This window comes from Haliaeetus albicilla, chromosome 6 (assembly GCF_947461875.1).
Source record: "Haliaeetus albicilla chromosome 6, bHalAlb1.1, whole genome shotgun sequence".
Classification (NCBI taxonomy): Eukaryota; Metazoa; Chordata; class Aves; order Accipitriformes; family Accipitridae; genus Haliaeetus; species Haliaeetus albicilla.
The window spans coordinates 17,619,032-17,642,267 of record NC_091488.1 but is presented as its reverse complement, the minus strand read 5'-3'; the positions used below and the strand labels follow the sequence as shown (position 1 = coordinate 17,642,267).

Sequence of the window (23,236 nt, the reverse complement as noted above, 5' to 3'; positions counted from 1 at the left end):
AAGTAAAGTAACCACACTCAGCATCACAGCTTGACATGAACAGGCCTGTTTCCTTCGTTACTTTGGGTCATCAGGATAATTAAATCCTTTATAATAGCCACCGATCCGCGTCAGACAGCGCGTATAACTGTGAGCCAACTTCTCTAAGTTGCACAAAAGAGCTGCTATGTATTGCAAAATCACCTCTGCGCCTTGCTCGGCGCTTTCGGGACAGATTCTGGCACCGCTACTTCAGCAGCGCCATACCATGCCGACCGGCCAGACAGATGGACAGCCTCAGCCCACGCCGGCCACAGAGCCCCACACACAGAGGTCTGGTGCCATTTGGGGAGCAAGGTTGTACCCCAGTGTCTGAGATACAGCCTGTCCCGTGCTGTCCAGGGGACCCTGCAGTTCGCCCACAGCTTGGATGCCACATGCATTTTTTGGAAGAGCTGTGGAGTTGATGGAAAGGTCAGTCTGAGTCGCTGCACTTCTGTTTCCACCCCTCCTCCCCCAACTGCAGAGTTTCTAAATTAATCTGGGTCTTTAGGCTTGTCGGCTTTTATTGTCATTTAATAAAGAAAAGCCCAGCTTTCACGCTACAAACTACAGGGCTGAAATCCCCAGACAAGTTTAGTAAGTGCTTTTTGCAATTCGCCTTTGCCCTTATTCATCCAAGTGTACTCCCTTAAGTGTCTCCTAAAAATCTAAGATAGGAAATGCGCTTAGTTTCTTCCTTATTTTCCCCTCCCTGCAATGTTTTAATCAAAACGTGCAAGCCAGCTACATCCAGCAGACACAGGGAGGATAGGAACAGCACTGCTTTGTGCAGATTGCGCTCGACAAGTCACATCAGCAGGCTGCAGCCTGAACCAATACCCCCCTTCCTCCCCAAATCCTGACCTCTGCTACTTGGAGGTCTCTGACTTGAGGATGCCAGAGGGCAAGAAATCCTGCTTCTGTGCAACAAGACATTGTTAAAGGGAAAATTCCTTGGGGGTTTTTTTTTTTTCTCCTAAATCCTTGACAAGGAGATCTGTGTGTGTATGGCCCACAGCAGAATAATCCTATGTCTATCAAAATGAAACATGAATTTACTGACCAGCTCTCACGTGCTGCAGGGACCAAGTCAAAGCCTAGACATTTGCACTGGCTGTCTCATGACAATATAACACCTTTTCTATTTTAGCTTCACTTAAGTACAGGAGAGAAAAAAAAAAAATTAGTAAAAATGTGTCTAACTAATAACTGGAAACTTTCTGTTAAACTAATCAGAGCGCTACGCTTGGGTAGGGGCGTTTTACAGCTTCCTAGGATGCGGTAACCAACCAAACATAACCCACCATCGGCTCCTGGCAGGATCAGCTGCTCGGCTGCAACAGCACGCATCTGTTAGCGCTGGCAATTTACAACTGGAAAGTATTAGGGAGGGCTGATTAATTGCTACAATATGAAATTTCCATGCCTTCATTTTACATTAGCAGCTTCGCAGTTAGCAAAAACACGAGGGAAAACCAGAAAAGGGGGGGAATGGAGCGGGAGGAGAAAGCAGCCCCTCTCAGACACATCCAGGGCCAGGAGCATCCTCAGAGGATGCTCCCTTTTCAGCAGGGCTTCAGCTTTCATCAGAAACAAACGAGGCCTCCATGTTTTCAGGCTGCACAGAAAACTCCACAGAGGGAGCTGACACAGCAATGTCCTCCAGAGCCCCCAGACCCCCTCTCCGCCACTGGGGTAGGCTGGCAGGGCTTGTGCCCCAGGGGCACACAGAACTGCAGAGAGACCACAACAGCCACAAGATGGACGGAGGTAACACCATCCATCCTCCTTCGCACCTCCCTCCTCTTCTTCCCCCCCAAAACGGAGGGGTGAGGGTTACGCAGCAAATCCAAGGCTGCAAACCTCTTGCTTTGCACCCCCTCCCTACCGAGCCCCTGGCACCACATGTAGGGACCAGCCACCTTAAAAAGTGGAGACCATCAAGAGCCACCTTTGCCTTCCCGGAGTGCAGGAGCAGGCCCAAGCTTAGGCACCTGAACGGGCATGGGGAAATGGAACCAGTGACAGCCATAGGAAAATCACAAATCCTCTGCCAGAGGGCAAGCTCACCACCGGCCCAAGGCACCGGGACACACTGCACAGAGATGCCAGTGTCACAGGCTTCCCGCTGAGATGCTCCGGTCCAACCCGTTAGCACAGGGGCAATTTGCACCCGCTGCTGAAGTGGGAAGTAGGAAACCACCACATCTTGCTCCCCGGATGGAGCAAAGCAAGATGACGGCTTTGTTGTCACCTCCCCTGCATCCCTTTCTCTCCCCTCCACATACAGGCAGCGGGCTTATTTCCAACATGCTTTGCGATACAAACTCAGATGAACAAAAGAACAAAAACTCTCGCCCCCTCCCTCCGGAGGAGAGAGGAAAATTCAGAGTTCGGTCTGCCACTCCGCTGCTAGCTGGCACCGCCGCTGCCAGTGCCACGTGGGCCGCCGAGTGCCGGGTAATTTCACACGCCATATGTGCGGCAATTGGGAAGTGCCGAGAGCTGGAGGAGCAGCCACTGCCTGCAAATCAGCGGTGTTATGGGGAGGGAGAAGCAGCAAAACAACATCCATAAGTAATCTGTCACACGCAGTCTTTCCAAGGTGACATAATGCCCCTGGACACGCTCCCAGTCCAACACGAAAGGCATGTGGACACAGGGCACGCTTTGGCATCACCTGCCTGCATGTGCAGTGCTGCTGGCGGTGATAAACCCAGAATGCAGCATCCACCACCACGCGGCCCACAGGCAGGGGTTTGGGGGGCCATCATCCCACATGGTGACAGGCAAGGTCTGGGCAGCAGACCCAAGGGCACCGCACACATGGCTGCTTGTGTGCCATGCACCCAGCCGAACCCGGCGGCTCTGCCTCGTCCCCCCAGCCTACAGCCATACCCCTGGGATCTCTGCCTCTGGCTGGGAAACCCACTGGCACGTTTCCAGGATTGCCACTGAAAGGGACCTGCACCAGGCAGGAGAGCAGGCTACAGGCAGAACAGCCCTCGGCAGGGGTCGGCGATGCACACACCAGGTGCAAGAGATGAGCATCGTCTCGCCTGGGAGGAGAAACCGCCTCCCTGCAAGGAGCTCCACCAGGGGGAATACAGCGTTGCCAAGCTTCAGGCATCAAAACCTTGATGTCTACTTCACACCTGGGGTTTTCCAAGGCAGGTTTTTTGTCTGTTTTAACAGCTGCTGGGTCCACGTAACAAATTTTATGCAAGCAAGATTTAAATCCTCATAATTAAAGAGGCACAGAAATGGGGTGGGTGAGGGTGGGGGGCGTGGGACAACAACACACAACACAACGACACGACAGACACCCACACACTTAAACTGTAAAAACTTAAGAGGTGGAACAGCACAGAAGTTCTTGTCCCCTAAGTAGCAACGCTTTATTTTTTTCTTTCTTGAAAACACCTCAGTCACTGAAGAAAGAAAAAAAAAATAATGAAGTTTTAAAAACATGGTCTGACACAACATTTGTACTCACCTTGGCAAGATCTCTTATTTTTCAAAGGTCTAACAGCTTCTGGGTGAATATAGCAGCTCCAGAAAGAGAGAGTTTGACAGTACTATCTGCAGAGAGATACCTTGAAAGCAGAGGGTCTGAGTTTTTCTGTGTAGACCCATTAACAGATTTCAGTGTCACAGTTCCTCCAGTTGGCTTCTCCTTAGCAGAACGGTCTGGAGATGAGTTGCTGGACGGCTCTGGGACAAAACACAAGAAGCCTCTCCAGGGAGCTGGGCTCCAGCAATCGGGCGTGCAGCGCTGATGCACCAAATGGCTGCACCCCGGGTTGAGCGTCGCCGTCAGGTACCAGCACACTCCCCTGCGCGAAGAGCAAACACAGAGCTGACAAGTGCAGCCTTCAGCTACGGTGTGGCGCTTTGCTTGTGTTTTATGTAACTATTTATGACTGTTATTCAATTATGAAGGAGAGCTTACCATGGAAACTGCAAGGAGGTATTTTGTTTAAGATACAGAGCACACTTTTTAAGTAAGAGCTGTTAATCTCTAATATACAAACATCTTAACTGCATTCAAGGTTTTACATTTAGACGCGTTTCACAGAAGACGGCCAGTCCTACTTGGAGACTATGCACAGCACGGCACACTTTAAAACAAAGAATTTTTTAATTTTTCCTCCCTAAAGCTAAAAAGCCAGGTGAAATGAAGGGAAGGATCCACTCCTTTACGCAGCCGTTACAGGGCTTGGCGGGAAATGCCATTTTCCACTGAGGCTCCACAGGACAGTAGTGGCTTAGCAGGCTGCCAGCCTACATCAGCCCCCCAAACTGCTAAGCCTCAGGGACCAGCCCCAATCACGTACAGCCCACAGTTAGTCGGTAAGTGACCTAGTAATCCAATTAGGCAGCAACACAGGCTGTCTAAAGAAATAAAACAAAAGGAAATGGGGAAGGGAAAAGTAACAGGAAAGAAATTATGCCTAAAGCAAAGCGTATCCTCATTACTCCCCTAATCCGCAGCTGCGAGCAGGAGATTAGCTGGGTGCCCAGCGCCTGGGAGAGGGGGAGAACAACCTACGGAAAGCCCAGCTCACATTCCAGCCTGGAAACCCCCTGTCACTAAACACAAGAGCTGCTCGCTGGGTGTATGGAAGACCAGGCAGCGAAGAGACAGTCCTCTCTAGCCGGCCTAGTCAGTAAAGCTTGGTGTGATTTCTCCAACCTGCTCTAGCTATTTAAGGCACTTCTCTGGCTTTTGTAGCACTGCATTCAGCCATTGCCAGGTACTCCAAGCGCGTTATCCAGAAAACCACATGGCTGCAAAGGGACAGGGGAGGGACACGAAGATGATGCCTTCTGAACATAGCTGGGTGGCAGAGGCTGCTCCCATGAGTGCTCCCTTGAGGTGCCCACCCCTGGCTGCCCAATCCACCAGGTGCCCAACGGCAAAGAGTATCCCGTGCTTTTCAGAGGATGCCCCACATCTAGCACAAACATGAACAAGTACAAGAGAAACCACCCATTCAGCTTTAAAGGTCAGAACCCCTGGGAAGAAAAGGGAAACGCAATTTTGCAAGGCACTGTGAAAAACACTACAACTGCAAAAAGGGGCTTTCTGTTTAAAACAAACGTTTAACTGCTGGTGGTTTTCACACACCTAAGAAATGAGCACAGCCAAAGTTTTAAAAATACGTTTTAAGCAACTTCCTAGCTGAGTTCTGGCTTCCGCTGGGCCGTAAGATAATTATAAACTCAAACACAGTGCAAGAGATCTCAGCTGCCGATGGATTTGTTTGTGGGTGTGAAAGCTCAAAGCACAAAAACGATCACATCAGCTTCCATGCTGGAGGCCCAAACAGCAGCATTATCTGGGGTTTTGGAAAACAACAAAATGAAAGAAAAAGCGCCTTGCAAATGCCATTGCTTAATTATAAATTAGCATTTTTAATAGGAAAGTAAACATAAGGCTTGTTTTATATGATGATAACTATCAGCATGTCAGGTTTTTTTATGGTTTCTCCATTATCATAACAAAAGCGTGCTGAGCATCTTGGTTGAACTGCGGGAGTTAAAAATGCATAACATCCTGACTACTTAGAGACAATTTTGCAAACAAGAAGTGACGAGGATACACTTCTATGACTGATTTATTTTATTAATAACTTTAACAGCACCTTAAGTCTGCAGAGAGATCCAGTTATTTTATCAAGATGGACCTGCAATCCAAGATCAAAGTTTGAAAGCAAGACAGGTTAAGGAGCTGGGCATCCACCTCTAGCTCAGTAAAATCCTTTTCCTGAAAATTATCATAAAGGACTCGCTTTTGGTCTGTATTCTGTGACACGACACTGCACGGCATCATCTGGCAATGAAGCGATGCCTCTTGGTAGCCGTTCACCAAGCTACCAAAACCTTGGCTGAGCATGGCCAGGCCCTGTTTTCAGACAGAGCAGATGCTGCACTGGTCCAGCTCCTACGCCAGGGGCTCCTCTGGGCCAGAGAAGACCCAGGGGCAGCCGAATTGCCCTCCCTGGCTGAGGCCAAACAAGGAGCAGCTGAAGCCCATGGCTGCCCAGTCACAGACAGGTTCTTCCATCCCAGTAGTGCCCCAGCATGGGGTACAGCCCCCAGGGGCTCCTCTGAGCCCTAGCACGAGGGGTTGCCCAGCAATAGCAGAGGCAGCGCCAGGCTCCCACACAGCAGGGAGCTCAGGCCCCAGCACACACGGCAGCCCCAAACTGTACTCCCACATGTCCCTCGCTGTGGGCAGCAGCAGGCAGGGAGGGACAAAGAGCTTGGGACCTGAGGAAGCAAATCTCAAACACTGTGGCTTCGCCCAAGCCACCAGGCAGTGTTCATGCCATCAGCTACACAGGTCTAGGGAGTGACCAGTTTTGCAGTGAACAAAATATTTTTCTACCCTCTCCACGGACAATTAGCAATGCAAGCTTGAAACGTCAAAAACTGACTCTTAATTAATGAAGTCAGCACTTAATGACTCCAATCACATTTTCACTGATTTCTGAAAATTGGATTCTCCACTACACTTGCTGTGTTTAAATTAGTTTCTTACCTCATTTGCGGTAATTATACTTTGACAAACCAAATTAAAATACAGTTGCAATTTCTAAAACCCTACTTAAAAATAGTGGGGATTTGAGAACAAAAAATTTCTTAAGCCTCCCGCCATCCACATTTTTCATCACCCTCCCTTCAAGGCACAGGAATGCAGAAGGTTAAAAGACAAGGGAGATACAAAGGACAGTATTTTGTTAAAATGCCATAGAAACAGAATTTTAGTAGTAGGAAGCAGCGGTTTAGTTCTGTGACAGAAACCTACTGTCTTATCGCCCCCATATCACAGAAATTAGCTTCTCCTTTTATTCTAAAAACCAACAAAAGTTACTCTTCCGAGGCCCACCATCACCAGTACCGCAGAGGACTTCAGCAATGAGAGGATTCAGATGCGCATTTATCGATCAGGAGGGAACACATTTCTCACTTAAAACTAACAGCTCTCTGTATCTAACCTGCATGCTGAGACCCCAGTATCTAGACCTACCACCAAAACAGGCCTATGGGATAAGCATGGCTTCTGCAGGATGCAGCTGCACCCATTTGGGGATGCCTCCTCTTTATGAGGGAATTATTTTCAAGTTCCTGTTCATAATTACTATTAGAAATGGAAAAGGACAGGAGAGTAGGCAGTATATGTCAAGAAACTAAGCAACCAATGGAAAGAATGCATAAAAGCATAGTATTTTAGGCAAAGCCTCTACATGTATTTATTTCATATGATACAGACAGCCGTGATTTCTCCACAGAGGATGCCCCTCCGTACATTTTTCTCCCAAAAGAGGAAGGAAAGACCACTAATAGCCCATAATCCCTTTTGCCAATCTCAAAACTAAAACATCCAAAGCACATATCCTTACATTGCAGCAGCCTGACAATAGCCACGGGAGTTGTCAAGTATCCACAGTAACTATGGCAAAGCCAAGGTGCCCATGCCAGCACTGCGGGCAGCATCGCAGTCCAGGCAATACAGTCACAGGAGTGTGTCTCAGCACCTGAACAAATTAATCCTAATTCCTGCAGGACCACAGCTGTTTCAGGAGCCAGCTACCTGGCACTGTATCTCTGTCCTGGTTTCAGCTGGGATAGAGTTAATTGTCTTCCTAGTAGCTGGTGCAGTGCTATGTTTTGAGTTTAGTATGAGAAGAATATTGATAAAACTGATGTTTTCACTTGTTGCTCAGTAGTGTTTAGACTAAAGTCAAGGATGTTTCAGCTTCTCATGCCCAGCCAGCGAGAAAGCTGGAGGGGCACAAGAAGTTGGCACAGGACACAGCCAGGGAACCTGACCCAAACTGGCCAACGGGGTATTCCGTACCATGGGACGTCCCATCTAGTTTAGGAACTGGGGGGAGTGGGGGTGAGGGATCGCCGCTCGGGGACTAGCTGGGTGTCGGTCGGCGGGTGGTGAGCAATTGCACTGCGCATCATTTGTACATTCCAATCCTTTTTTTATTGCTGTTGTCATTTTACTAGTGTTATCTTTATCATTATTAGTTTCTTCTTTTCTGTTCTATTAAACTGTTCTTATCTCAACCCACGAGTTTTACTTCTTTTCCCAATTTTCCCCCCCATCCCACTGGGTGGGGGGAAGTGAGTGAGCCACTGCATGGTGCTTAGTTGCTGGCTGGGGTTGAACCATGACAATCTCAAAGGACAGGCAGGCATTACACTGGCTGGGAGGTTAGTACCCTGAGCAACCAAGCCAGCCCCCAAGTTAGCTGACGGTAAATTAAAAAAAGGTTTCAGGTTTCTGAGGGATCACAACTGCCCCAAAGGAGCAATGACAACAAGTCTGAGCAGCCTGGACCGATGGGCATGCCATTCTCTAGTTCCTTATGGCAAAGTGGTAAGACATCGCAAGCCCCCACACCAGCTCACTACAACTACAGAGGAATACAAGGCAAACCATCTGCACGTGTTCAATGTGTATAGTGTTAATTCAAAAGGCGAGAGGATACATATTTACAGGGTCCCATTTTCACTTCAGTATAGGGATATAATATGCCGCTGTCACAGCTCCTTCTTGCAATAATACCTTTTCATTATGTTTGTTTCTGCTTTATTTTTATTCTCATCTTTCGCAGATACCCATTACTCAGCAGTGGTTGTTGGATTTTATGTTCACATATGGTCTAAAGAGGTGGCTGTTTAATGTTCCCTATATGTAAATAACTACATGCTGTTTCAGTCCCTGCTGTGCAAGTGAAGGAACAATTGGATTATAAATCCCAAATACAGAAATATGTCAAGTTGGTTTTCATCTACGAATCTATTAGAGCTTACCCTGGGTTACATTTTCTATCTTCCCTTTTACCCACGAATTCCCACTGCTTTTAATGAGCACATAAAGCAACCAGCAACAGGCAAGAGTAGCCCAAAAAGCAGGACTCCAGGGCAGCAGCCAGTAGCCCGGGTGCAGCCTTCTCATAGGCATCCCTCTGCCTGGAGGCAGGGCTTTTGCCACTGCGGGTGCAAAGCCAAGTCCAACGGGGCAACACCAAGGGGGCCCATGTGCTGAGGATGCCTGGGGAACCCCCCACAGCACAGCAGGGAGCCTGGGGAAAGGCCACACGTGCCAGTGCCCCACGTGAGCAGGAACCACCACACAGTGAGCTGGCTTCACCACCAGCAAAAAGCAACCACGGGACAACACACACAAAGAGCAGTACAGCACAGCATGGTAAGAGCCAGGAGGGGCAAACACCTGCATTTTAAATAATTCTGCTTTTACTCTATTTGCGGCATAACCCTAGTGCTGCTACTAGAAACGAACACACGTTTTTCAGTGTAATTTATCATCTTTTTAATATGGCTGACAGTATTCATTTCAAACCAAAGCTCCCACGCCAAGCACATTAAAACCATTTTTATTTCTCAAAAGTGAATGCCATGAGAGCCAGAAGCAACATTAACATAACCACTAACATTTCCAGCTTGTTCGGTATCAGAAACCAGCACACAGAAGAATCTTTTGAACTTTCCAAGGTGGAGAAACGCTCTTTAAGTAAATAAAGAAGAAATATATAATTTGCTGTTCAGCCGGTCTGCCTTCCTTGCTGAGCCACGACAGACCACAGGAAACACTCCTGCTCCCTGCCACCCCCAGTCCTGATACTCCCAGGCCTTTCTGTGCAAGGGAAGAAAGGCAGAAAGCTCATGCCAGCTATCGAGCAAGCATCTTATAGCTGCAGGTAAATGGGCAGCAGACTTTTCATCGCAAGCACCCCCAGAGAGCCTAAGCTGCAAGCCACAAAGTCCTTGCCTGACAAAAAACTGGGCCTGTACTGCAGAAGATGGAAAGCCTTCATAAACTATGATGTACCACTGAAAGCAAGCAGGAAACATGGCAGGCAACAGTGGCAGCATTCGATTTCCTTCCAATACAGAGGGATTTTGTTAGATTAAAACTCCCAACTCATCCTAGGATGAGGCTGAGCACACAACTGGCTGCCATGCATAGGCATGGGGCAGTGAGCAGTGGTCACTGCCAACTCAATCTGGCAGCAAAATTACCCGAGTGTATCAGTACCACCACAAACAAGTGCAAGTACTGCCCATGCAACCACCTGCCTCAGGTAGGTGGGTGTAGAAATTAATCGCTGGTGGCAAACAAACAAGCAAAACCAGGAAAAGCCTCAGAAGGCAGAAATTAAGACACTAATCAAGAAGCCAGGAAGGAAGGGGAAAAAAAAAAAAAATCTTTGGCCTGTGGAAGCAGGCAGTACATAGCTTGAAACTGTGTGTTAATTCAATTTATACAAATGTAGTCCAAGCTATCAAGTTTGGGCATAGTCTTTCTGTAGTTAGGAGACATTGGAATGACTGCAAGAGCTACAGGATTCAAAAGATGCTCCAAATCAACACTGTAGTACAAGGATGGGAGGAACCCTAAAGCTGTTCAGGTTTGCCTTCTTCCATGCCCATCCCACCCCCACACTCTCAGTATACCAATGAGGAACCCCTGCCCACATCCAGTCCCAGTAACTGATTTCTGCTGACCTAAAGTCATCCTGCAGCTCTAACAACAGATGATGGATCTCATTTCCTACCCTAGCAGCCTCTGTTGTGTGGCATTGCTCTGCATATTAATGATCCTTAATGACACTTAAAAGCATCTGCAAAGTCTCAAGTATGGATTTTGCCACTTAGTCCGAAGCCATAAAGAGCCGACAATGGTAAAGTATGTTTAACGATCAAAACCAAGAAAGGAAAGCATTCATTAAGCCATTCTCTTAGTCTTGTGGAAAGGGGCATTAAGATCATTTTTCTCCTGGACCAGTGGTAGCAGGTAAGGTGATAAGTAATATTAGCCTGAAAGGGCTCTTTTAAAAATAAATATGTATTTTTCAAGTTGGCAGGGAATAAGCCTGTTCAGTGGAAGCAGGGGAAAAAAAAAATGGTCAAGGGAGTGTAGGAAAAAAGAGCTGCTCACTTGCCCATGACATTGTCAGCTTCGGACAGTGATGGAAGATTAGTTTTTAGGAATATAAATCACCTCCAGTCAGGGCTCCTGGAACTCAGCGCTTTCCGTGACTGCTGAAGAGGCGCTGTCAGCTGATCCTTAATTCTCAAGTTTGGGATGACAACTAGGGTGGGGTAAGGCTGAAAAGAAGGGTTAATTAAACTAAGAAGCAAATAGGCAAGATCCTTTAGAAATTGATTAGACAATGAAAGTAAATGACTTGGCAAAACAACCTTGATTTCACTGCCAGAGTTATAAAAACATTGAAGAGATAGAGTGCTGTTTTAATGATTGATCATTTTCACTGTATGTTCCTGCAGAAATGATAAGTACTGGGACATTTATTGGGGTAAGTGAAATCACAACCAAGCTATCTCCTTTTCTACTCTGTGAAAGGAGAAAAAGCTGCCAAGGATCTCTTCATCCAGAAACCAAAGAACCACCAAGGACTTAGGAAAACGATGATGTTGCCAAAATAAGGCTCAGAAAAATATATTCATCAAGCTCATGTGGCATTTGTTGTTTCCTTGCTTGGAAGAACAGTGCATCAACATTCAGGTACGTGACCAAAACCAGAAACCCACCTTCCCTCTGCATTTCTGCTCTATAGCTAGACTCTGCATTTTCCACTCTCCCGTGCAGCTCTATTTCTGTTCATCTGGGAAGTCACATGGCCAGGGGAAGGCCCAGAGCCTTGGGAAAAAAAAAATATATGTAAAACATAGATCATGCCTATGTTACTCATCCGATGGTTATTTAATGCTTTTTTGTAATATACCAGTAAAGAAAAGAGAATTCAGTCCAATTTCTTAACACTAAAGTCTTTAATCATCATGTTCATGAGGTCAGAATTACAACTGGCACAAATTTACTTACCACCACCATAAATCCCGATATCGTAATGCTGAAATATTCCAGCCATCAAAGCAGCGATGTTGCAGACTGCCCTGCATTTTTAACCTCAGTTGTACATAATTGTTAATCGCTGACCCATTCTCCGGCAGCCCTCGGTGGGAGCGGGTTGCTAAGCGACCCATTTTTGCTCCAGATACTTTTTAAAGCTAGTTTAGAAATGGCAGAAAGTCAACAAAGTGAGTATTGAGACCATTGCGGACAGATTCGAGGTGGATGTGCAAGTGTAGGAAGCGAGACTAACCTGCACCTCTATAAAAAGCGTAATAATATTCAGCGCCCCTTTGCTACATATGAAAACCCGTTAAAGAAGCCTTGCTGCAGCCTCAACACAGCTCTTAACACCTCCTGACCTGCAACATTAATTGCCTTCTGCTTCTGAACAAACTCCCGTGCAATTGCCAGCACGAGAAGATAAAGATGAGGAGCCAGACCCTCGCCCTGCTGGGGAGTCGCACCCCCGACTGGGAGGTGCAAGGGCTGCAACCCAGCATGGATGAGAGCAGACACCCTGCTGTGCCCACCTACCAGCCCCACTGGGGTGGTGAGCCCGAACATCCGCAGCTCAAACAGAGCCCACGGGTGACAGGCGACATCCTCCAGACCAGCGCTTGCAGGCACCCGAAGGACCGCGCTGAACAAGAACAGCCTTCAGAAACACACACAGGGTTTTATTAGGGAAAACCACACTGTTCTTTAATTATATTCCCATTAGCTTTCACTCTCCCAGCCAGGAGAGCAGGGACTTTCTATAGACCAATGGTTAGAAATAATCAGGTAGAATTAATCAAGTAGAGGGTAGAAATCACCCGGCCTGTGTTTCCGAGTCTGTGTTGCCCTGCAGGCTTTTCCCTTCCCAGCTCCCCCATCAGCAAGTACACTGGCACACACACCCTGCCAGCACCCAATTGTGGGCCTGACGAGCAGCGCATCACGCAGCCAAATTATTTCTGCTGCTCCCTTCAGCAGGCTGGGGCTCTCGTGCCCACGAGGCTGCCGCACTCCTTGGGATGTGTCGAGAGGGACCTCATAACTCCAGGACTTTTCTCTTTCTGGCAAACTAGGTTGGGTGGGACATGGATGGCACAGGGAGGACTGTGAATGCTGCCCCATCTCTATTTTTTCCTCCTTTTTTCTTTTTTGAAAAAACATCCTGAAAAAGAGGAGCAACACTTACTGTTTTGTGTTGTCTCAGAGAAACACATCCTTCTCATCTTGGTATTTTACTCATGTATCACCATCTCATTAACAACCACTATGGTATGTCATTATTAGTTAAAGACACTTGATTTTTGTCCTATAGAAACCAGTGGTTAAAATGTTACAGATTTAAATAGAAGCAAGACTGAGCAACTGCATTAATTGTCAAGAAGGAACTGGAAAAGTTGCAGGATTCAGGAGGAACATGCAGACAGGAAAGCTCTGAAGTTCTGGGTTTTCTTTTTGTTTTTTTAAAATATAACCTACTAGTGTAGTTTATAGTAGTAAATATAGTTACCAGTGTAACTACTGTAAATTAGACCTTTATGATCAGGTTCACAATGCAGCGGAGCAATTCAGTAAGAGAGGCTGTGGCTATATGCCAGTGGATACTCAAGTAGCTGAACGTGTCTTGTTTTCTTGTTTTCAGAATAGGCTGTGTATCAGTTCAATATATTTATGCAAACATGCTTTTTTTTTTCTTTAAACCTTGAAGAAAACTTTAAGAGCAGCCTAGCCCAACAAATACTGGGGTAAATACACACAAAAACAGTAAAGGTTTCCAGATTGTGCCTCTCTTTACTATCAGGAATCTTCTTTTCATTAAAAGTAGCCTGGGCTGAAATACCAAGGTTTTAGGAGTAACAGAGATGGGTTAAAGAACAATGTAAGCTGTATTTTGTAAAGAAGGAGATAAGTATTTGGGCAACCAGATGATTGCCAGGGACAACACATGCAAAAAAAGCAGAGGTATGAGGATCAAGAGGTCAGAGTAATAAAACAGAAAGGGACCCTGAGCGAGCACCCACCCAACGGAGCTGGTGGGCATCGCCCGGTGAGGCTCTGGCCAGACACACAACAGGGCAGTGGGACAGAAAAGGGGCTCCCCATTGCTGAGTCTTCCCCCTGACAAGTGTCCCCCCTCCTGCTGGGTGGGCCAGGGCAGTGAGGAGACTGATGGGGAAGTCCTATGACTTGGCCCCATCTTCACCATAGGTGGATTTTCACCCCCCTGAGCACCAGCTGAAGCCTACAGGCAGGGATGTGTAGTACATGAGCCTACACCACCACATTCACCCCCACGCTCAGCAAACACTTGGCATTTGTTTCACTTAGCCTCTGTTCTATAACCTTGTGAAAGAAATGCTATGAAATTATTAGCTTAGAAAATAAATGATTAAGCATGAAGAAGTCATACAAAACCAGGGGGCCCCATGAGTAATTTGACCGCTTCTTTTTAGACTATTTTTTGATAGTTCATTACAACGGACTTAAAACCTTAACCCAGCTTGCTTTCGCTGCTGCTCTCAGGGTCCGAGCAAGTTGTTTATCGCACTTGGTGATACCAGAATACTAGAACGAGTTATGCAGCATAAAGCTTTGTCACTGCCTTGTCAGTCACTCCAAGCAACATGATACCATCACCTCCAGCTGACCCCTGGAAGTTTAAGTATTGTTTCATGAAAAAATACTGAAGCTTGTTGATGGCAATCTGCCCTCCAGACAGACAGACCTTGCGCAACACCCGACCTGCATCCAAAGCCAAGGCATCACCCAGCAGGACTGCTAACTGGAGATAAAGACCCACAGCACATGGGAAGGTGACGAGCCAGAAACACAAAACCAGTGACTTCGGGAAGGCTGCTGGGATTAAACAATAATGTTTCCACTGGTTCTGCAGAGGAAGAGCTAGAGATGACCCAGAGTAGGAAACTTTGCCAAATAAAACTGCTAGGAGTTGGATTGCTTATTGTTCACTTTTGCAAGCAAAGCTTCTAGGAAAAGAAAACAACCCCTTTCGGTCCTAGGAGTGCCTGGAGTACAAAGTCTGGACTCAGCTCTACCCTGCCTGTCCCTGAGAATAAAAAGGGCTAGGCAGGGAGACCAGAAGGCCAGTGCAATATGTGTGTGCATACAGGCATCAAACAGGCGCTGCTGCTCGGGAGCCAGGAGACAGACAGCAGAAGTAATTTTAGGCCCACTGGCCTCTGCAGAAAGGTCACAAAAGAAAGACGGAACTGTACAGTGCTCCAAAATGCAGAGCACTTCTTGGAGGAAGACAGCTATTCGAGTAGCACCCGATAAATGTTGCAGTTGTTAAATGATTGATGTCCACAGGCATCAAGCAAGCGGCATCAAGCCAAAAGCAGAGGTGACTGCTAAGATCACTGGAAGTTTTGCCTGTACGGAGACCTGGGGACCAAGCCTAAAAGTTTCAGCAAACTCCGCGATCCCAAAAGAAAGAAGAAAAAAGAAAAAATAAAAAAAGCACAAAGAGAAACAACCAGAGCTGATCTGCACAGTGCTCTACTCCATTGGACAGGAAGCAAATCTGACCGCATAAAATATGACAATATGCATTTGGAACCAAAGTCCTTCTTCATCAGATCTACTAAAACCAACCATCAAGGGGACCCTTGACCTACTCGACATGAGCAAGCACCAGGCGACTGAGTCTGCCAGGGGGCTTGAGGCAGCAGAGGAGGCAGGCAGGAGGACCCACAAAAGAGAGCAGAAAATAAACAGGAGTGCACAAGGCCACTTCTATAGCATGGCAGAGACGGGGATGCATGCTGCTCCAGGTGTCTTGGACCAGTCAAAGCCCACGCTGTTGCCAGAGATAACAACTCCTCCTTCCATCTGCACCCCGTGTGCCAGACCCTGCCTTCTGTAGTCCTGGATGCTCCTGCACCCACACAACTCAGGGTGCGCAGGTGGAAATGAACCCTTCGTGAAAATCAACCCTACCAAGAGTGGTTTCAAGCAGACTGGCTCCCTGAACATCTCACCACATGGTCGCTAGCATTTTCCTTGTCCACTCCCTTGTGCCAGCCTCGCCAGGATGCCAGGGGATGGAAATCCTCCTCTTTTTCCTCCCACCCCATGTCGCAGGGATGCACATGGGGCAGATCGGAGCAGAGCTGGCACAGCCACTCCTGTGCTGAATCCCTTCTGGTAAAGCAGCCTCACGTCAGCAGAGCACCATTAATCCATCACCCTTCAGCTCTAAAATTCATACAAATTATTTTATTCATAATTAATTAAGGTCTCTAAATGTGGAAATTAAATTACCATTTAGAGTGTAAAAGGAGATAGCACAGAAAAACCTAGATAGCAGCAACAGCCCTCTCCTCTGCGTGAATCAGGAAGACATGTGGGTGGGGGCTATCTAGCAGTAGCTTTAGGTCATAACACAGATTTCAGCATCTTTGAAAAGCTGCTCAGGCCCAGTCACAAGAGACTTTTATGTCTGAGGTGCCAAATTAATCCCAAAACACGGGCGCCCCTCAATACTGCTCCCAATAATCCCCTGGACTCTTGAATTAGGAGCACATTTGCAAGACAGCTAAAAATCCAGTGTTTATCACTTGGTTCCTCTGCTAGAAAACAAGCTGTTTGAAGAACAAAAGAGCTGCTCCTCGTCATATGTATTTAGACTCACCTTTCCATTCAAATCAGGCTGCAGCAAAAGGGAGAACATACAGGGAAACAGATGGCCCTGCACTGAACACAAGGCATAATTCACTTGAGGGGCTGAGAGTCAGGGAGGGAGATGGGATGAGCAAGCTGCAGATCAACACCACCATTGAATTCAGCCTTGTATTTACAGCAGAGCCCTGCTGTAAATACTGTAACGCATACTACACCATGAACATTTTCTCATTAACTCAGAAAGGGAAGATTCTGGAAAGTTTTTTTTGCTTCTTGTTGCAATGGCAAAGCAGCACCTGAATCAGTGATGGGGATGATGATGACAGTTTCAAAGGCAAATTCCTCCCATCCCTGATCGCCCACTGATGCAGTTAGTATTAGAATCCATTATGAGAATAAAAGGATCTTTTTCTCCTTATATTCAGCTACTGGTTTGCCCAGTTGCAAAGGGATATTTAGACTGAGATGATGGCAGGAAGATGGTCTGTATACAGTTACTCAAAGAGACCAGAAAACAGATGTGTCCCGAGACATTAGCATGCTCAGCCAGGCAGCCAGATTGCAGAAAGGGTAATAGCCATGTCAAAATTAAGCAAAAAAGAAAAGGTTAATATATGTGACCTTTCCGATTCTGCGCAGCCAAAAATAACAATGCACAAACTACAGGGAAGTTTTAGGGCTAGATTTCCCCCCTACCCCGAGCACCCTCACATCTTGCTGAAGTCAGCGGGGGCTGGGTTGATGCCCGTGTTAACAGTATGCACAACTTTTCCTTACAGAGGGAACAGGGGGAAGCTCCTCGCAGTACCCCACAGGAGCCTTTCAGGATCACTTCTTCACTTGGCAAGACAAAAACCACCAAGCCAACTAACAGCACGGGCATGTTTGTTGCTGAAAAAGCAGGCTCTGAAAAGATTGAGAATGTGGATAGCAGGAACAAGAAGAACTGCTCCGTCTGGTCTCTATTCCTTGTGTGCCCATCTCCATGAACCCGCTGTCTTTGTGAATCCAACCAACTGGTAAGTCCCCTTCTGCCACTGACGCATGAAGGATGCGAAACCTCAATTAAGGATCCAGATCTCGCAGGCTGTCGTAATTCATGCCTTTAGCTCTGTAGGACCCTGGGTCAGTTCCTGATGGGAAGCTGCTCCATAAACACAGTTCAGAGGCTAGCGTTTCCAAAATGCCTACAGTCACACATGCAGAGGTATGTAATTGAGCGCCAAAAGAAATGCAACTGTTGCGGAATAGCCAGTTTTTAAATCCCACAGTTTGTTTCTTGCAACATATCCATTAGATACAATGAAAACACAGCTACTTTTTCCATTTCAGTTCAGGCTATTCCAGATCACATTTGATGGTTTAAGTCCTACAGAGGCCAAGGCATGTGCTTGGCTTTACACATTTATGCATGGTCTATATTTACACACCACGAGCGTAAGAGTTAAGCAGATGCCCAAATCTCAGCATGACCGCAGTTGGTATTTCAGTGCCATACCCAAAGGAGCTTATCTCTGTATCTCCAATATGACATGGCTCCAGCGAGCTTGCTGACCACAGTGGAGCTGAATGAAGCTCTTGGGTTTTGGTTGGAATGAACTCCATAATTTTATACAAGAGGTGGCGCAAATTGATGTCAGCAAAAAGATGCTATACAATAAAGAGACAAGTGTGAAAAGTGAACAACTGAGGCATACCTCGAAAGGTGTACCGCCTATAAAGGTCACTGCAACACTGAGGAAAGCAAAAAGCCCCCCAAAGGCAGCCCTATTATTATTTGTAGACATACCTCCTCTTGAATACTCCAAGAGTTGCAGCCACATCCCAGGTGCCCACATTGCACAAACACTGACCCCAGCCCCTGTCTCCAGGGAACCACTCCAGGCAAGTGCTGGCCCTGTCCCCTAGCCACGCAGGCAGATCCCCACCACAGCAGGGCCAGGGCATGCGTCCCAAGCAGCCCTCTTGCAAGGACTGCCTCAGCTCCTTCCTTAGCCTCTTCCTCAGCCAGAGACACCAAACCAGCCTGCCTGCTGGGTATCTGCCCGCTCCCAGGAGGCAGCGGGGAAGAAGTGAGATGTTTCCACGCTCCCTTGTCAACACAGCTCTTCCTGCAAAGCACTGTTTTCTGAAGCCTGGTTTAAATCAGACCCCACTCCTGCAAAACACATCCTCACCTCCCATTCCCGGTGCGCAAACCTAACAACCTAATAGGACTCCTTACAAACATGGCCACGCATGGATATGCCATACAGTCCTCAGACCTGCCATGGCACAGCATAAGCCTTTGAGATGTGCAAGTAGTGACAGGCAGAACACCCGGATTTTGTTTGCATGTTTGTCATTTCATTTAATACCAGATAATCCCAACCACGTGGACTCCCATTTGCTCAGGAGACCCACTGAGCTCCCTGTTTGGTCCAAACACAGCAATAGCGCTGCCATCCTAATTTCTGCCCCAAGCCTTGGGTCAGGTCCTCCAGAAGAAAGGGAGGTGCAGCAGAGCCACCTGCCTTCCAACTCAGCCAAAATCCAAGACAGTCCACCGTTCACAAGCAGTACATACACAAACTGCTCAAGCACAGTAGACAGGGAAAAAGCAATTTTGTCATCAGTACTGCTTTTTGGTAGTGACAGGACCTGAAGCAGCAAAACCACCTTCTGCAAACCACCCTCACCAAAGCAAGAGCACATAACGCATCGTAAATACCACTCTTCAGCTGGGGATCAAGTGCTTTTCTTCCTAATGAGCCTTTCCAAACCAGAGCAGACAATGACCACAAAACAATTACAAAGAATAATATTGGAAATTGCCAATTAGGTATAGTATATGAAAAAAAACTTCAAAGAAGAAAAAGAAATTCAACAAAGACACTACTTATTTTTACCCAGCTACAGACAGTACTTATTTAAGGGAAAACATTTTGCCGGAAAACATGTTTGTTTTATTTATACAATTCTGACTTCACACACAAACAAATCCAAGCTATGGAAAATGCCGTACCTAGGCTTTTAAAACAGCAAGAGTTGAGCCAGAGAAGAATATGCTACAGTAATTAATGTTTCTTTGCAATCTAAAAGGTATTTACCATTTGGTTTTGCCCACGGGAAATAAACGCTGTTGCAAAGTGATATAAAACACTGTTCCAGAGTAAAATCTGCCTCTGCCCTGCCCTCATTACTCCTTGGAAAAAATCTGTGTGTGCACATGAGTAGAAGGAAGTGGGTAACCTCATAAAGGCAGAGATGTTGCCTCTTCTCCCCTTTCTGGGTCGAGTACCACCCCTCTCCAGGAGCACCCATGAGGGGCCACACTGCCCCTTGCTCCCCATGGGAGTACTGCCTGCCACCCTTCATGCCAAGGCACCCGGGGTAGGGGCTGAGGGCAGCAGCAATGCTGTGGCCAGTCCAGTCCATGCCACCTAGTCACAGAGGTACCCAGGGCTGCCTTGGATGGCTTTCGGACACCCAGCATGGCTCCGCTTCCATTCCCATGGGGACCGGCAGCAAAGCCAACACAGCTGCTTGTGGTGTGGCAGTGGGCAACCAAGACACACCAACACACCAGGAAAAAAAAGATCGGAAATCGCTGTTACCTCCTGTGCAGAAAACTGTCTTCATGTATAAAAACTTTTTATTTCAGCTCCATTTCTATATAGTTGAAGCATCCCAAACTGCCTGAGGTTATCAGCACAAACATCAAACGTACAGAGCCGTATTAAACACGTCAGCAGCTGGCCCAGTCAGATCTCTAAAAGCAATGCCAGTGCTGGCAGAGTAAGTTGCTAACCCGACTACAAGCACCAGGATCTGAGGGAACTGGATGCAAAGGAAAAACAGAAATGAGATAGATAGATATATGGATAGTTAAGAAGAAAGCTCACCAGGCAATTAAAAAGAAAAGAAGAATATAAAACTTCTTCACATAATTAGAGAAACCATCATCCACCCTATTTCATTCCATTAATTTTTTAGCAGTGTTACCCACTCAAGTCAAATATCAGATAGAGAATTCATACTTCTAGACTTTTGAAGTGAACCTTCTTCCATAAAAAGGAGAACTGACCCGACAGCAATTCATTCGCAGTAGAAAAAGAAAGGGATTCCCTCTCGCACAGCAAATTCAGTGGCAAAACTCTATAAATATTGCAAAGTGGTTTCAGCAATACACCTGATTTGAAAGGAGATCAGAAGCCAAGGCTTAAAACAAGCCACTGAAGTCAAATACTTTTGCAGTGAAGTGTTCAGAGGTAGTGGTTGGGGGGTTTTACATTTTTATTCTTTTTTCTCCCCAGTTTGTGACACAGTTATATCAAAAGCTTGATCTAAACCCCAATGGGGAAAACACCAATAGAGGCCCTGTTTAAGCAGCAGAAGGAGATTTTTGGACCACTCCATCAGGCAGCAGTCCCAGCCACAGAGCCAGGCTGCTTCCCCAGGGAAGAAGCCGAAAGCTTCTTCTTCTGTAAGTGAGGTGCTCACATGAGCACTCCTCGCTTTAAGACTTAGGGGTTAGTACTGATCTCCTTGCCCATAGAGCAGGAATTTAACAGTTAGAAGGACAACCTTCTCTCTAGCCCAACAAAGATTTGACATGAAGCACAACCCAAATTCCCCCAGCATCTAAATAATTTCTAAAGGGAATTCCCACAGCCAAGGAAGGGAAAGCAAGAGCAATTCCATAAAGCCACAAGAGAGATGCAAAACAGAGCAACAACAACCCATCAAAGATATGTCCTGCTATTTCTGCACAAACTACTTTTATAAGGAAAAAGGAAAAAAAGCAAACTGCTTCTAAAATATTCTTTGGAGGTTACATAAAGGAAGTTTCAAAAAAAAAAAAAAACAACCTATAAATTCTTTGCTAAAAGGAAACATCCTGAATGAAGGTCCTAGGAAGAAAAAAAATAATAAACTCATTACACAGTTGCATACCATTTACTTAAGACCACTGTGATGAATGCACACAGGCAGTCTTCAGGCAGGGTTTCCCCTGAACTTCCGAGTGTTCAACTCTGCTGCTCTTAACACCAAATAAAATAAATAAGTAAAATTGAATACCGTATGCATGAGTAACTCCTGACTTAAAATATTTATGAAAGACTATTATCATTACCCCTGACGTAGGTCATCTGCAGTGCAAAAACATTCAGATCCACAGCACAAGCAGCAAGGACTAGTAAGAATGAGCATCAGAAATGTCCTTTGCTACCTGGATCACCCATAACTGCTGGTAGGTCTCAAAGCTACTGGGCATCAAAGAAGGGTTCAAACAGTCACAACAGGTTGGTTTGACTGCAGGTTTCAGAGAGAAGCCTGCTCCCAAATGTTACCTTGTATTAAAGCATTCATACAAGTTAGATCAGCACAATTAAAATGAGCCAGAACAATCCTATTACAGCTAGGCTGGCTAGTTTCTCACACAGGCAAGCTTAAACTCATACTTAATTAGCTATTTTAAGAAAGCTCAGTAGTCTCCAAGACCAGCTTTCCAGAACTGAAGTGACCACCAGCTGCATTTTCAAAAGACAGCAGGGAAAAAAACAAAAAACATTTCCTTCTGTAGAAAAGTCCCCACCAAGACTGCAGGGCACCCAACTCTCGACTGCACCAAACCCCCTTGACAGCCATGGGGCTATGCAAACCCCCATCAGCTGCAGGCAAGGCAAGAAGCTGCCTTTAGTCTCTCATGCCCTTGCTGGGGCTGGCTGCGACACCTGGAGCGGCAGCCACATTCCAAGTACCACTAGAAGTTTCACTCACCATGGCAGATAACAAAAGTACCCAGTATAAGCAGCTGACTGCCTTATTCTCATTATACAGTATAACAGTGATCTTGCAGCCCCTGTCGGTGTCATTACCTAGTACCACAAGCAGTGAAACTGAACCATGGGGCAGCAGCATCTTGCGATCCTCACAACCTCATGCTTAGACTTTGATTTATTTCATTTATTAGTGTTTTCTTTATGAGACGGGGCTATTTTACGTAAAATACTTAAGCACACTGGGCCTTCAGGTCACTAGCCCGACACCGCTTTAACACAAATAAATACTGAGAGTATGCCAGGTTATATTCACCTCCAAAAAAACAACTAAAGAGGCTACTTGAACAAAAGTAGCAGCAGGTTTCCTTTAGGCATCTGGAGTGGAAGCAGGTATTACAACCCAAGTACAAAGAGAGTCATAAGTGGCAGCAGGACTCTGATAACAAGACAGGGAGATTAAACAGACCCAAACATCAGAACAAACCTTTGAGCAGTCTGAAGGGAGAAACCCAGGGTCTGACAATCACTTTCACATCATTGCAGCTTTAGCTATATAGATGGACGGATAGGTATCAGCGTTTAAATTATCTTGAGGATTTCTCCAAGTTTTATCTTATTCTGTGAAAAGAAGTTACACAAAATGACTCTACTTTGCTGTTTTCTCTGCAACAAAGGCTACAGGTACTTCAGTCTCCTCTGGCAATGCTGCACATTTTCAGCCCCTGAAATTTAGAATGTTTTTAAGTTAAATGAGAATGGGAAATTCAACATTTTAATCTCAGCTAGGAGAAACAGTATTTCAAATACAAAAAACATTGGCACGGGTTAACAAAAGACAAATTGATTCAATCTCTTCAAAAGCTTAGTAGGGTAGAAATTATCTTCTTCCACC

General features: G+C 46.3%; 1 protein-coding gene across 8 annotated transcripts in view; it reads right to left on the bottom strand.

Moving 5' to 3' along the window:
* TIAM1 (TIAM Rac1 associated GEF 1) overlaps positions 1–23,236 on the bottom strand; it is a 193,764-nt gene that overhangs the window by 152,369 nt on the left and 18,159 nt on the right. For 6 of the 8 annotated variants that reach the window (XM_069785281.1, XM_069785288.1, XM_069785282.1 and 3 more), the window contains one exon: positions 3,518–3,857. The exons of the other annotated variants lie outside the window; for them this stretch is intronic. The gene's annotated coding sequence lies outside the window, so the exon portion shown is untranslated. The remainder of the gene's footprint in view (positions 1–3,517; positions 3,858–23,236) is intronic. 8 annotated transcript variants of the gene reach the window in all.